Source organism: Cloeon dipterum, chromosome X (assembly GCF_949628265.1).
Source record: "Cloeon dipterum chromosome X, ieCloDipt1.1, whole genome shotgun sequence".
Classification (NCBI taxonomy): domain Eukaryota; kingdom Metazoa; phylum Arthropoda; class Insecta; order Ephemeroptera; family Baetidae; genus Cloeon; species Cloeon dipterum.
Window position 1 is genome coordinate 11736611 of NC_088790.1, and position 13785 is coordinate 11750395.

At 40.2% G+C, this 13785-nt stretch overlaps 1 protein-coding gene across 1 annotated transcript in view; it reads right to left on the reverse strand.

Moving 5' to 3' along the window:
* The window catches only part of LOC135945059 (solute carrier family 7 member 14), a 52041-nt gene extending 43280 nt beyond the window's left edge, over positions 1–8761 (reverse strand). The window contains exon 1 of the mRNA XM_065492458.1: positions 8492–8761. The gene's annotated coding sequence lies outside the window, so the exon portion shown is untranslated. The remainder of the gene's footprint in view (positions 1–8491) is intronic.
* Positions 8762–13785: the final 5024 nt, after the last annotated feature.

A 13785-nucleotide genomic window follows, 5' to 3' on the forward strand; every position in this document is an offset into this window, starting at 1 on the left:
CAGCGTGGCGTCATCAGCACGCACGAACTTTGTCCAATTAAAGTTAGACAACTCGACCAGGTTTCCCAGCAGCCACGGTTGCAAATCGTGTTGTTTTGCATTCAACCGACACAACTTGCTCCCCAGGGCAAGCCAAAAGCTCCGAAGTTAACGTAATCAGAGAGGACAGGCAGTTTTTTTCTCAAGCAAACGGATCGTGAGGAAACCTGCGAAATGCAGCCCCGTAGAGGCATTAAATCAAACTGTCCGCTTTAATGGACGTGAAAAAATCGACCAATCTCATATGCGGCGACAATGTTGCGGAAAAGCACTTTTGCAAGGACTACGTGACTTTTGAGCTCAGCCTTTTATTTACTCCGGCTGAGGGCGGCTCAATCCATCAGCAATTTCATATTTTTCGTTTCTTAGAGTAAGAGGATTCTCTCGGAAACACTTTTCAAGATGAATTTATTTGTTTTGCTAAAAGTGTTTTCCGCTGATAGCTGCTTTTAAAGATGTGACCTGACTCTCTTATCAGAACGTTATTTTCAATTTGTTTTTTGGACGGGAAGAAAAATTGGTAAAGTTTCTTAGCCGGACACGTTGTGCGTGCTAGCTATATATTTCATTTAATCAAAGTCTCAGCGAGCAGACAGCAGAGGAAAATTAGCAGCATTATTTTTCAATCCAGCTGCAGAAGAAGAAAAACGAGCACCAACCGAGTCCAAGAGAGTGCAGCAGTCGATTTATATTCACGGTGTGTGTCTGGAAAGATGTGATTAAGGCAGCAGAGCAAATCAATAAAGTGTAGCGGCGGGCAGAGAGGGACGAAAGAACAACTACTGCTGGGAGTCTGGCGAAAAAGGCAGGGCTACCAAACGGACAAATTAAATTTCCAACGGTAACAATCTCATTTTAGCATATATTTTCTTCTCGGAAACAGAGGTAAACTCCATTGTTTATATTTCAAAGGAACTGTACTCCCGATTGAATCACGTACAATTTATTGAGTTGATTACAAAGCAATAAGCAACTCGTTTGATCGATTGTGTGAGCTGCTGTTGGATTAGCAAATTATTGCTATATTGCAGAAATTCCCAGCCAGCAGTAGCAGGACTGACGGGGAAAAATGTCGAGTTTTCCTCTCGAGGGAAATTGAACGTGTCTGCTTCATTCATTCGCAACGGTGGACGTGTGGAATTCCTCCTGACAGGTGGAGTGAAGCGGCAGGAAGAAATATAAGAGATTTTGATGTTTGCTTGCGGTGACCTAGTTCTCCGTAAAAAGCCAGACCCCGACGCAATAGAAAATGATGACTGTAATAAGCAATTTTGAAACGCAAATTAGCGACATGCAAAAATGTGTTTAGCAGGAGAAAAACTGATAAATCGCGTGTGAAAGCAAATTTAAGGTTAATTCGCTGTTTTTGCTCACATGATGCATTTAGCAATTGATAATAAAATGAGGTAAATATGCAACTTGTTTATAGTAATGATATATTTATTTTTTCTTTTAGCTCCAGTTTTACATAATTATTTTGATCCACGGATATGCTTAGTGCTAAAAACATTTTTTCTTGCCACATGCATTGATTTATTTGACGAAAAATCTTCGAGTATGTGCACTGCAGCCATGTTAGCAAAGACTACCCTCCCGTTCCCTGCGGAGTGGAAATTGAGTTTTGAAACTAGAATGCTAACATATCTCTGCGACTGACGTGGCGCCAAGCAAATATTCTCAAAGCGTAGTAAAAAAGTTGCGAATAGCGCTCATAAAAGTGAAGGACCGGCAAAATTATGATTGCTCTGCTGTCTCGACAGGAAATGTGAGTCTGAGAGCGACGAGGGTATTGATGCTGCTAATAATTGCGTGGGTACGATGAACAACAACAAAATAAAAGCTCTATGAGAAAACACACTGGAAAGAATAGACTGTGTAAATCGTCTGAAAACGTATATTTTACCCTTTCAAGACTGGAAAAATACATACATGTTGTCATGATTTTTTTTTATAAAAAAATGTCGGATAAAGGTACCGAAATTGACGTGTGGGTTTCAGCTAAAACCAGTATTAATATGTACTACAGGATCAATTTTTCATTGTATACTTTATGAGTTGCGAACTTCCTGCAGGCACAAAAGCAGCAACTAGGCCAATTTTAGCGTACCGGATCTTTTTTCCGGTGTGTTTGTAAAATGGTGTAATGGCGGCATGTATAGCAGCGATCAAATTTTCATGCACAACTGCTGCTGTGGCGTTGGCGGCGGCTTATCTAATTTAATAACGACGACGATGACGCTCGCTATGGCTCTCTCGTCGCAATAAAAAGTGACAGCCATATTTATCCCGCGTGTGTGCGAATTTCGCGTAAACCATTAGCAAAGGCTGGCGCCGCATTCAAGGGTGCAGCGCAATTTATATTCACCCCGGCTGAATCGATTTTTGACGTTATAACCCAGCAGCCGCCACCGATGGTAATTTGCACTCTCGCACCACTTTTATCATCTCTCGCGATTTTCGCGGAGAAGATGGCCGTTAGGATAAGAACGGCGAGAAAAACTAATGGATTTCAAACATAATAAATAAGATGTCTCACGCGGGTAGAGAGAGTTGTGATTTTAGACCAAAATGTACTTACTTGTTCGAAAATGCAGTTGAATAATGATTAAATATTATTTTAGAAATTTAAAACTTGATGAAAAATATTTTTAGTTCAACTTCCTTGTTCAGAATTTTTAATTTCGCAACAACACTAGGGGAGGGGCGTAAACAAACTGTTGGTATTATAGTTACACACATTCAATTAATTAATTGTTTGCTACTTGAATTATTTTTTATTACAGCGAAACGGAGCTCTTTACACAACAATTTTCACGCTGTTTTTCCTGCTAGGCGTGCTTTTTAATTATAAATTTTTTGGATCAACTCTTTCGATTGCGACATCAAAACAATTGACGTCACACGTTTGGAAAAACAGTTGCGCCAGTGCTTAATTATAACTTCGTTTAGTATTTGACACGCAGACCACCGCCTCCCTCGCCCCCATGCTAGGACAACATGCAGGTTTTCACATAGTGGCATCAGATAATCAGAGAAATTTATTCAGTTTCTAAGCACCAATTTTAGGAGAAAATGCACTTGATGTAGAGCACTCTAAAATAATACAGTTGTGAAATTAGCTTAAATTTCAAAAAAATATTTATATTTTCTTTTTCTGAGAACCTTGAGCATTTATGTCATTAATAAAACAATAAAACGCATTTTTACTCATTCCTGGTAATTTGAATCAGGAGAAATATTTATTTATCAATTAATTCTTGCTGTAGCAGATAAAAATTAGAGTTTAGAGGATTATGCAATAGTCAAATTTTAAAAATACGAGAAGGATATTCTGTCAATTGCAGCATCAAATTTGCTCTCGACATACTTTGAGATGCTTTCACAGAAAGTTGAGGGCCCAACTTGAGTGAACCAGTGATTGGAGCTCTTTCCCCGGATAATCAAAGTTTCGATTTGGGTCAAATATGGACACTAATTAGCGATCACGCGAATATTCGCAGCACGCAATCAGCGCGGCGAGTGCTTTGCAAAACGCAGTCGCCCACGCGGCCTCCGCACCCCCGCCGCCAGACAGACGCGGCGGGGAGGCGAACGGGGGCGGCAGGCCGGCATCCCTCTCTGCTGTGTTTATCCGCCCGAGCTGCCCGGCACAGAGAGTAATCCGAGAGCGCGGGATTTAGGTGTTTGATCGCCAGTGTCGGAAGATGGACGTGCATCCAATACATCACCCTGCCCCCGACAACGCAGGGGGTTGTTCTGGAGTTTCTTTTACTGCTGAGAAAAGCACAAACGCGTGTGCGATAGGAAAAGGCAGTCGAGCTCATTGTTTTACGTCTTGGACGGGATTTGTATTCTGCTGAAAAGACTAAAGGAGAGTGTATGGAGATGGAGAGCTCGCCAGTGGATTTTCAATGTAAACAAACCCATAAGGCACCCGGGGTCTATTAAAAAAGATTGATTTTAATTTAATATTAAAGCAGTCAATGCCTCCTAATTAAGTGTTAATAACACAAATCAACTCGTAGAGATATTAATATTTTGATTTTCAAGTCCCGCAAAGGCGCTGAAGTAGAAAATTTGCTTTTTATATTTTTTTTAAAAAACATTTTAGGGCAAATATTAGAAGTCTTCAGCCGCGCAATTTTAAATGTCTTCTGGCTGCAGCCGATTTTTGACCCGGTGGCTGACAAATTTACAGAAGTGAAGTTTTGATAGTGCTTATTTTTCTCTAGTTCGTTTCGATTTTTTCAACTTGTTTCCGGTAGCTGGTGAGGCAGGCGAGGCTGGCATAGCTTGGCCTAATTCCTGGCGGCTGAAGTCTGACTACGTGACCCAAAATTAGATAGCTGGCGCGGCACTGCGCTGCTTTCTGAATCAAAAATAGATTGAATTGAATATAGACGTTGAGATGTATATCATTATATCATTTCACAAGCTTCGAGTGTTTTTTTAATCCAATCTTCGGTTTTATTTATAATTGATTATTGACTGTTTTTGAATATTTTTAACTACATTTTAGTATTTCAATATTTTTCACTAAATCTAAGAATATTATTCCCCTGTTTTTAAGGAGCAAATTGGTGTGTGTGTTTGCTCATAAATGCCCTCGATTAGATTTCTGTACCACCCTCGAGGTGAAGTGATAGCAATTTCTTGCCATCAAGGCTCATAAATCATGTGGCCTTTTTTAGTCCGCACTCTATGCACACACATTTTGTTTAATTATGCCTTCAGGCTGCATGTCCGCAAATAGTGTAAAAAGAAGTCTGAATGTATCGACCCGTCCGCTCATTTATCAGCCGGCTGTCAGAATCACGCAGCAGCAGACAAAAAACAACAAGCTGCTCCAGTGTAAGAACACAAACAAGAATAGTTTTATAGCTGTGTTTGAGTAGTAGCAGCCAGCAGCGGCGTTCATTCAATTGTACATTCGTCGTCCAGCCCTCACAGTAGCGGGGGCGGACTGCTGCTCCTCCCACTCGGCGTGTCAAATGACAAATTTATTGATTCAACCCGGTTTTTTCCGCCGTCCGCTTGATGAATAAAAAATCACATTACGCTGTCATAAGGACCTGTTTGAGTTGGAACGCGTCAGACGAATATGTCAACGACAAAGTTTGCTCTTTGAGAAGTCAAACGGCTTCATCCTTTTTGCTCTTTTGAAACGGTTTGATATTGACGAAATTTAATTTTCCTCGTACACAGATTTATTCAGATCACTGAGTATCAGTTGTGATAATGTTTATTTCGAATTTGCGCCCTTTTTTCAGGTTGACTAAAAACACTATACCGTTTATATAGTTCATTAAAAAAACATCCAGGTTGAATTTAACATTATTTTTTCTCTTGATTGGGCTGCTGATGAGGCCTGCGGGGCCGAAACTGCTGCTGTACAGTGCGAGAGCGTTAAATGTTATTTTTCAATATCCAGTCTTCCATTCCTCGTTGTTCGCCTAAGGGAGTAGCCACTGTGAAATAAATTTTGTTTATATGCTGTTGTCTATAATTACGATGAAAATTCAGTCTGTATGTCAATTTTCGTGATACCATAATCACGTTTATTAATTGTTCTTAAAACATTCTCAGCTACCACTCGTTGCAAGCTTGCAACGCAAACATTGATGAAATCTCACGGGAGGTGATCAAGTTTTCACGTCCAACTTATAATCCTGTCATTTAAAACACTCCGTGTAGTCTCAACATCTTGCTATAGTGTGTGTCATTTTTAATCCACTCTTACGGAAATATTGACGGAAAGGGTGACACTCTTGAGCCCATCGGCGGCGACATTAGCAAAACATGCAGCCGGCGTGATGAGAAAGTCATTATCCGGTGTGTTTACCCTGCGTGCTTGCTCGAGCGCAAGTCTTGTTCACGTCGATTTTTTAATAATTTCAACACTGCATGCAGGCCGTGCGCCCCTTCGCATATCCTACGCTGGCCCTCTAAATGAGGGTGCTTATGAACCCACCCTGCATGCCTGTGGCAAATTTATATTAATTGTTTTTCAGCAAACGGCCTCATATTGATTCATTTGAACGTTAAAAAGTGGTATTACATTTTTAATGGTCATTAACTTAAATTTTTAATAAAAAGAAGTTATAAGAGATTGCTAGACAGACAACAGTGAAATTGCTGAAATTGAAATCCCTATCCTAATTAACAATAGTAAATAAATAATCCCATGTTATTCATGTTCATATTTCTGGTCCAATATCAATAATGTAAAACAATATAATAAAGCATTTTCGATAAATTTTCTAGTTAGTGTTTTTTGAAGCACGTTTAGGCTCTTGGGAGTTGAAGATTGTTGATTCTTTTTTATTGATTATGCATAAACGATTTGTAAATATGTGTCAATTCAATTAAAAATTTAAAAAAGCATTGTTTGTTTTAAAAATTTCCCCCTCGTGAATAGGGCTGCAGCAGTTAAAAAAATAGAACTGACTTTTTACAAGGAAGCATTTTTTTAATTTCGGATGTTTTTAATGTTGAGCCGACTGAGAACTCAAAATGAGTGGGATTTGCAGTAATCTCCTCTTTTAATTTTTGTCGGCGGAGATGAAAAAAAAAACTAGATAAATAAGGTGCATTCCCAGATCACGCCTTTGCCGCTGCATCGATTCGGAGCGCCTGCCACATAAGAAATATGCAACCGGGTCGCGTTTGATGTTGCACAGGTTGCATACGTGCCCCTCAAGAGCAGAAACTCCACTTAACTCTCCACCATTCCTGCTCGTGTTGATGCGACGGCGACGGCACTCAAATTTTCCGTGCCTTTGCGACAATTAGAGGTGCGAACGGAGCTTTCTTGCGCGACGCAAATTGCTTTCCGTTTGCGGCGAGAAAATATCGCCTCTTGATATTGCGAGACGAGAATTATTGCCCGGTAAAGTGAGTAGAGGGATGAATTCACGTTCGGCTTTCCTTGAGTGGGTGCAACAGTCTCGCACTTGAATGTGTATCCACCCTTTTGCCATCCCTAACGCCAACAAGAAGCAATTTTGCATTGGCTACATCCCCCTGTGAGATTTTCGGTGAAAAATAACAAAAAATGGAATAAATGCAATTAAATACAAATTTTGTGGCTATTATTTAGCTGTTGAGCTTGTTACATATTCCAATCAATTGGTAATCGATGAGAAAGAAATTAAATTTAATCCTTCAGAAATGTTTCGCTTTTAGTTTAGTAAACAAAAACGCACCTTTCTGTTTACGATCCAAAAGCCGCTTTTACGTCGACCCCTGATTCCTTTTGAGCGAAGGATTCTCCGCAAATAATTACTTCCCTCGAAAGATGAATGGATTCTTTCATTTTCCTTGCATTAGCAGTCCCTTTCATCCCCCAACTGCCGCTCGAGGGAGCAGTCTAACGAAATTCCCGTTCGCAAAAGTTGCTTTCGGCAGCTGGCGTGCCAAATACTTCCGGCGGGCTTTCCGTCTGCGCCTCAAAAGCTTGAAATTCTCGCATCTGGCTCTCTGCGAACTCTGAGCCTGTGCCAAGAGCAGCGCCAGCGCCGGGCTGCTTTTTTCCGCCCGACGAATGCATCAAAGGGGTTGAGATTTAAAAAGTCAAAGCGGCGGCCGATCAACAGATTGGCCCGCGCCATTTCCGTCCGCACTGCTGTTTGGCCGGCGTCTCCATCTCGCCAACACCTGACGCGAATCAATACTGGCAGACCACGATTTTCACCAGCCCGATCTTTTCTCTGCCGTTCAATTTGTAATCGGCTTTCGTCACTAATCCCCGGACAAAAACTTGTTCACTTTACTTCATCTCTCTCTCTCTCTCTCTCTTTCCTCCACTAATTTGCACTCGAGCAAAGTTGACTCGTGTCATTTCCCCATACTAAAAGTATCAAAGTGATGTTGATTGAAGAGGACTAAAAAGCTTTTACCCATTTGTTTGAAATGGTTTGAGCGTGATCAACAGTTGACTGAATGAAGAGGGAAAAAAGGGAAAAACTCGGTAAATGAAATCGACTTTTACACAATTATTTTAAACTTCGTAGACGCTAAATGTGTTTAAATAATTAGGTTTTTGGCTGCAAAGATAAATCAGATTAGGAAAACTTTGTAATGAAGAAGGAAACGAGCTGAATATTTTCCCCCTCAGCAACAAAATCTTCACTGTGGCGAAATCAATTCATTCTGGTTCATTAATTACTCTCTTGAGTGTGTTTCATCTACGACCTAATGAGCTACCACCTCATGAGCGCATGATATGTTTTGCACGCCTGGTGTAGCGAAGAGTTAGTGATTCGGGAGAAGCGCGGTGGGCTCCTAATTCGAGTAATTATCTCTGCCGAGCCGGGTGGAAACTGTTCATCATTTCCCAACCACAAAAATCCCACCTCCGAGCAAAATGATTTTTTACTCTCCTAAATTCCAGAAAAAAATTAAAAATCTATCTTAGAAAAAAAGCTGAATTTTAGACTCTCTTGTTACTCACCCCTAAGGTTGCACAGAGGGCAGCAAGTGAGTCAAGAGCAGAGTGGTGAGTGTGTGTGTGTTCCCTGTCACTCGGCGTGTTGTCGAATCGGCTCGTGTGTTCGGACGCACTCTCTGCTCGTTCAGACAGGCATGGCCGGGTGCAAGATAAGTGCTGGGGAGCAGCAGAGAAAGAAGGGTTGCAACAGTATCAGCAGCAAAATGGAGACTGCGGAGAAGCAGGCCGGCCCACCCTCGCGTCGCTCGCTCCGATTCACACAGGCAGGCAGCTCGGTCGTTCGGCGCTGCTCGCTCCAGCCGAGGGTCGCGTCAGCCGACGTTCTCCACGCCGCCGCACAACAGCCCCCTTGCAGCATCGCCGCCACGGTCGCCCTCCATCAGCCAAAAATGTAAGATTCTTCCTATAAAAGGACAACACACAAAATTTCAAAATTTCCTTGAGGAAAAGATTATTTGACCTGCTGAGAAAAATTTGACAATTATTTCCATCCAATTTTTTTCGGGCATGCGAAAGTCTGTTTCATTCAAATTAAATCATTTTCTTAGAAACGAGGAATGAAAATTTTCTGAGCTTCTAATCCTTCCAGGACCCTCAAACCAGAACGAATCGTGCAATTTTAATCCACTGAACAATACTCAAAATCTTCTCTAAAACTGCTACAATCTTATAAATTGTGTCTTAAAACAGCATAAAACCGATTCAATCGACAAAGAATACGCGTAAAATGCACATTTTTGCTTCTTCTTGTTAGGAAATTTTCCTTTTTGTATCTAAATTTAGTGCGATTTTTAGCCCATAGCCCATGCCCAGCAAGAAATTGGATATCCGCCCTATGACATCGGGCTGTACAGATGTATATCATATGGGATATCCATGGATATCCCGGATACCTTTTGAATATCCTGAATGATATCCAATTTCTTGCTGGGTAACTTAAAAACAGCTCAAATTTGCCGATGTACTGTTTCAAGTTTGTTTTAGTGGCACAGTTCTCATTAAAAATTGCGATTTCCTTTACGTTTTGTCAAAGTCCTATCATTTTTAAGCAAAAATGCTAAAATGTGAGAGTAAAAATCTTTTAATTGGGCTATTAGACGATGTCTAAATCAGCCCAGACATCCTCCAAAACCATTTAATTTGAAATGGAAAAGTATTTTAACGAAATCGCACTAAAAATAATTTGGCACCTAAAATAGTCTATAACCTCACTGTTTTCACTCCAAAAACAGTTTTAAATTTAGAGCTATTAACTTACAAGATGTGTTGGGGTCTCGTGGATTACAATTGAAACTTGATTTTTTGGGAAATTTGACAGCAAAAATCAACCCTATTTTCTCCATACAACTCCTAAATCAGGTCCCAAGTAGCCCCAATTTTGAACCCATAAGACCGTTGATAAATGTTTTAATTTAAAGATAAAGAAAACACCTCTAATTATAAAAAATGACACCAAAGCCTTGTTTAGGTTTCTAGGCGAGATATAGTTTCAATTTCGTGGAGACGCAAAGGTTGGGAGCAATGCGGGCTCCCATGAAATTCTCCGACCCCTTCCCCTGGCCTCGCCACATGTATTCCACCCGCACTCGAGCTGCATTGAATTCATCCCTGCCGAGTTCTGGGCCCTCTCTCTCGTTCTCACTGCTCCTAGCCCTCTCTTTCATTTAACCGCCTCCGCGCGGGGATTTCTCTTTGCGCCTTTGCTGCTTCGGCAGCTGCTTTTTCGGGCAAAATGAAATGGTCGCCGTGGTGCAGCCCTGCGCAGCCTGCTGCTTCATTTTTTGCACACGCGTGACCAAAATTGGGGTGGCACCGAGGTGGAATTTCCCGAGGAATTTATTGCCGAACCGCCATGATTATACATATATGCCGATACTATGTATACTTGCATACACACACACGGGATGTATCGATTTCGTCATTCACTGCACACTCTGTGCTAAGTTCCCAATACGATATCTCGCACCTTACTCTCGAAGAAATGCTAAAAGCCAGTGCAGACATGCTATAAATCCGCTATTCCGCGAGAGGAATCTGGAATTTCACCATGGTTTTTGTGCTGCAATATTTTAATAAATGACAAAATTTAGATTATTTAATATGATTTTACAACGCGTATATTTTTCTTCTCGAAAATAATTAAATAATTTCGTTCGTGGAAATTTGATGCATTTGTTGTGGTGGAACTTATTAAATTTTATAATTTGCTATAGCAAGCAGAACTCAAATCACATTAAGTATTAGCGAAAATTGTCTCTCCCTCTCTTAGACAATAATTTTTAAATCTATTTGAACATAAAAAATGAGCTGTAATTCAAAATCATGTGCTTAAGTCTGTGGAACATTTTGTGGTCAAATATGTGAAGGGCTTTAGAAGTGATCGCCAACCAACCCCAATTGGCCTTTTCCAACTTCTCTAGAAGTAAAATTTAGTTGTAAAAACACTATGAAATATTTGGTTTTTCTATCTTAATTTTTTTTATTCATAACTTTTTCAATCTTAGTAAAGAATAAAAGGTATTAGTATAACATACTAATATTTCTGAACATTTAGTAGTGGATTTCTTTTGGATATAAGAATTGAGATATTTTCCCTGCTGATCCACACTAAAATTATTTTAATTTTTAATTAAGTAGTATGTCAACAGAAAATGTTTTTGGCAATAAAAGCAATTTAAAAAATCCAGTCTTTTTAAAATTGGCCACAAAAATATATTTGCGGGTCTGATTTCGTATCGATCATTGGTCAATTTTTTACCTAAGCACCTATCGATACACTACATAAAAAATGTACAAAATAGTTTTATGTCATAGTATTTAAAATATTCAAAGTTGTTTTTCTTGTCACATACTAACTAAGTGATGGGAGGGACTGTCTGCCAGTAAATGTAGACCCTTATTCAAGCAATTTGCATCTCATTGGGACAGCAGCTCGACGAGCGGCCTTTCGTCACAGACCATACCGATAAACTAATTAATCACCCGTAGAGAACTAGAGACGCAGCGTCTGCTCAGGCTCTGCTCGTCCCTAATGGCAAAAAGCTGTTCGGTGCAACCCAACTTTGAAGTTTGCACATAAAACGCGTTGCTAGATCGCTTTTCAATCTCGAGAGGGTTGGTTCGCACAAGAGCGGTCCAAGACTCTCCTACGTAAACACACTTTCCGTGCACGTACCCCTTGCGAAATTCTCAATCACGGTTTGCAAGGCTCGTGAAAAACCCCGTTTCTCTGCTCGATGAATTACATTAACTGCCACAAGTCTAGTCAGTGACGAAATCACATCGAGAAATTTGAGTAGGAGAGAAGTTTGCAAGTATATCTACGGCTGGGAAAATACGCCCACTGGCCAATTTAATATTAGGGCTGAATCGACAAACGAGATACGTGACGTCAGGTAAAACAAGTGGATTAAAAATATAAATCACAATTTCAAGACAAACATGCGAAGGAGGAAAAGCTTTAAAAATATATTTTCATTCGCAAGCTAGACTTTGCACAGCTAAAATACGTGATTTGATTTTGCATGTTTAAACAAGAAAAATACATTTTATTTTTAGCAAGTCTATTATTATTATTATTGTTTATTCTTGCCAAAGTCATAAGATACAAAATATAAAAATTACAGCAAGAAATGGCATACAATGCTAGCAGAATACTGCAAAAACGATCAGATACATTATATAAAATCACGCCGCACTGAGCCAAAAACTATGCAACAATTTTTAATGTAGATAATTTCCATGAAAGGTTAATATCATAATTAAAATAGTTTAAAATTGAGCGATTATAATGTTCGCACCTTTAGCACGATCAAAATAATTTTCTAATTTTCGTGATTTAGCCCACGATTAAATTCTAAAAAGTTGTCATAAATAAAGATATATATTTTTTTGTCTCTTATTTAATGACAATTTTTTTATATTTGAATTGACTAATCTTCGTACACAAAGCTTAAATAATTGTGCCTTCAGTAAATCGCGGTAAAACTTGAACAGGCAAAAGTGAGTTCACTGTGTCTAAAACAGTTAAGTTTTTGTGAATTGTTTATTCGATTTGCTGTTGTGACTGTAAATTAAGTTATCAGTCAACCACTTCTTTTATCATCTGCGACTCTACGTGAGTTTGGTGGCTTGGAATGTTTCCAGCTTGAACACACTTTGAAGCTGTGCTGGCATTTCGCAAGCCATTCCTCCAGCCCGGCTCAGGGGTGGTTGAAAACAAAAAGAGCACAGCCACCGAATATAGATTTGCATGCAACGCGTTTGCTCTGGCGCACACGTTTCAGCCGCGGCGAAGCTATGAGAAAGCAGGGGAGTGGCAAAGTCATTTGGGTGTTTTGTTTTAATCATCAGCGTGTGCCTGAGGAGGAAAAGCCAGCCGCGTGCGATCACTGACAAAAGCTGTGCGAGAACTGCCTCCTGAATTGACGTATTTAACAATAAACATGCTCTATATAGTTTAAACATGTTGGAATATCGTAATCGCACTCGTTGTTCTATAAAACTAAAACTTAATTTATCTTGACATGTTTTTGCTCCAACTGGCACCCTATTCATATGAGTTTAAATTTCTGGAAGCCTATAAGAAAAGGAACCCCTCGTTACTTGGTTTGTGTATTTTTTGTTTGTATATGTTACTTAAAATCCTTTTGTAGTAATGGTAAAAAATAAACAATTATTTTTGCTATATATGACTAAGTTTTTAAGAGGAAAAATTCAAGTTCCATGAATTGGGCACCATTTAGAGGGAAACCATGTTAAAGACGAATCAATCCCCAATATGGTTTTTCTGCAGAAATGGCTATATCTTCATCTTTTTTTTTTGCTCTTTTTATCCCTGTCCGAGGACCGGAGGACCGGGAAGGGCGCGCACTGCACCAGCACGAATGCTGAAACCCGGGTCCCAATAACACCGCGAACGGATAACATGGGCGCACCAGGCCGCACAGGGGACCCAGCCCACTCAAGGGCCACTTGCCTCCGCACCGAGGACTGCATTGAAACGCTAGACATTCGTCCCGTGAAGCCAAATCACGCATGCTGGAAAGGTGCAAACCAGCAAGTAGCGAGTCGGCGCCGGTGCGCCTCCCAGCCCGTTGAGCAATTTGAGCAATTCGAGTCACTAAACTAACCACTTTTTGCCATTTCTGACATTGGGTAGCCAGTATTAGATCTCCGAACTGCTCAAATACCTCTCATTGCTTTGACACTCCTGAGAGTGCCTTAACAATGCGAGCCAACGGGCTGGTTCAAGTCAAACTGGAACATATTTCGCATTGAAACTCCAGCTAAGCATT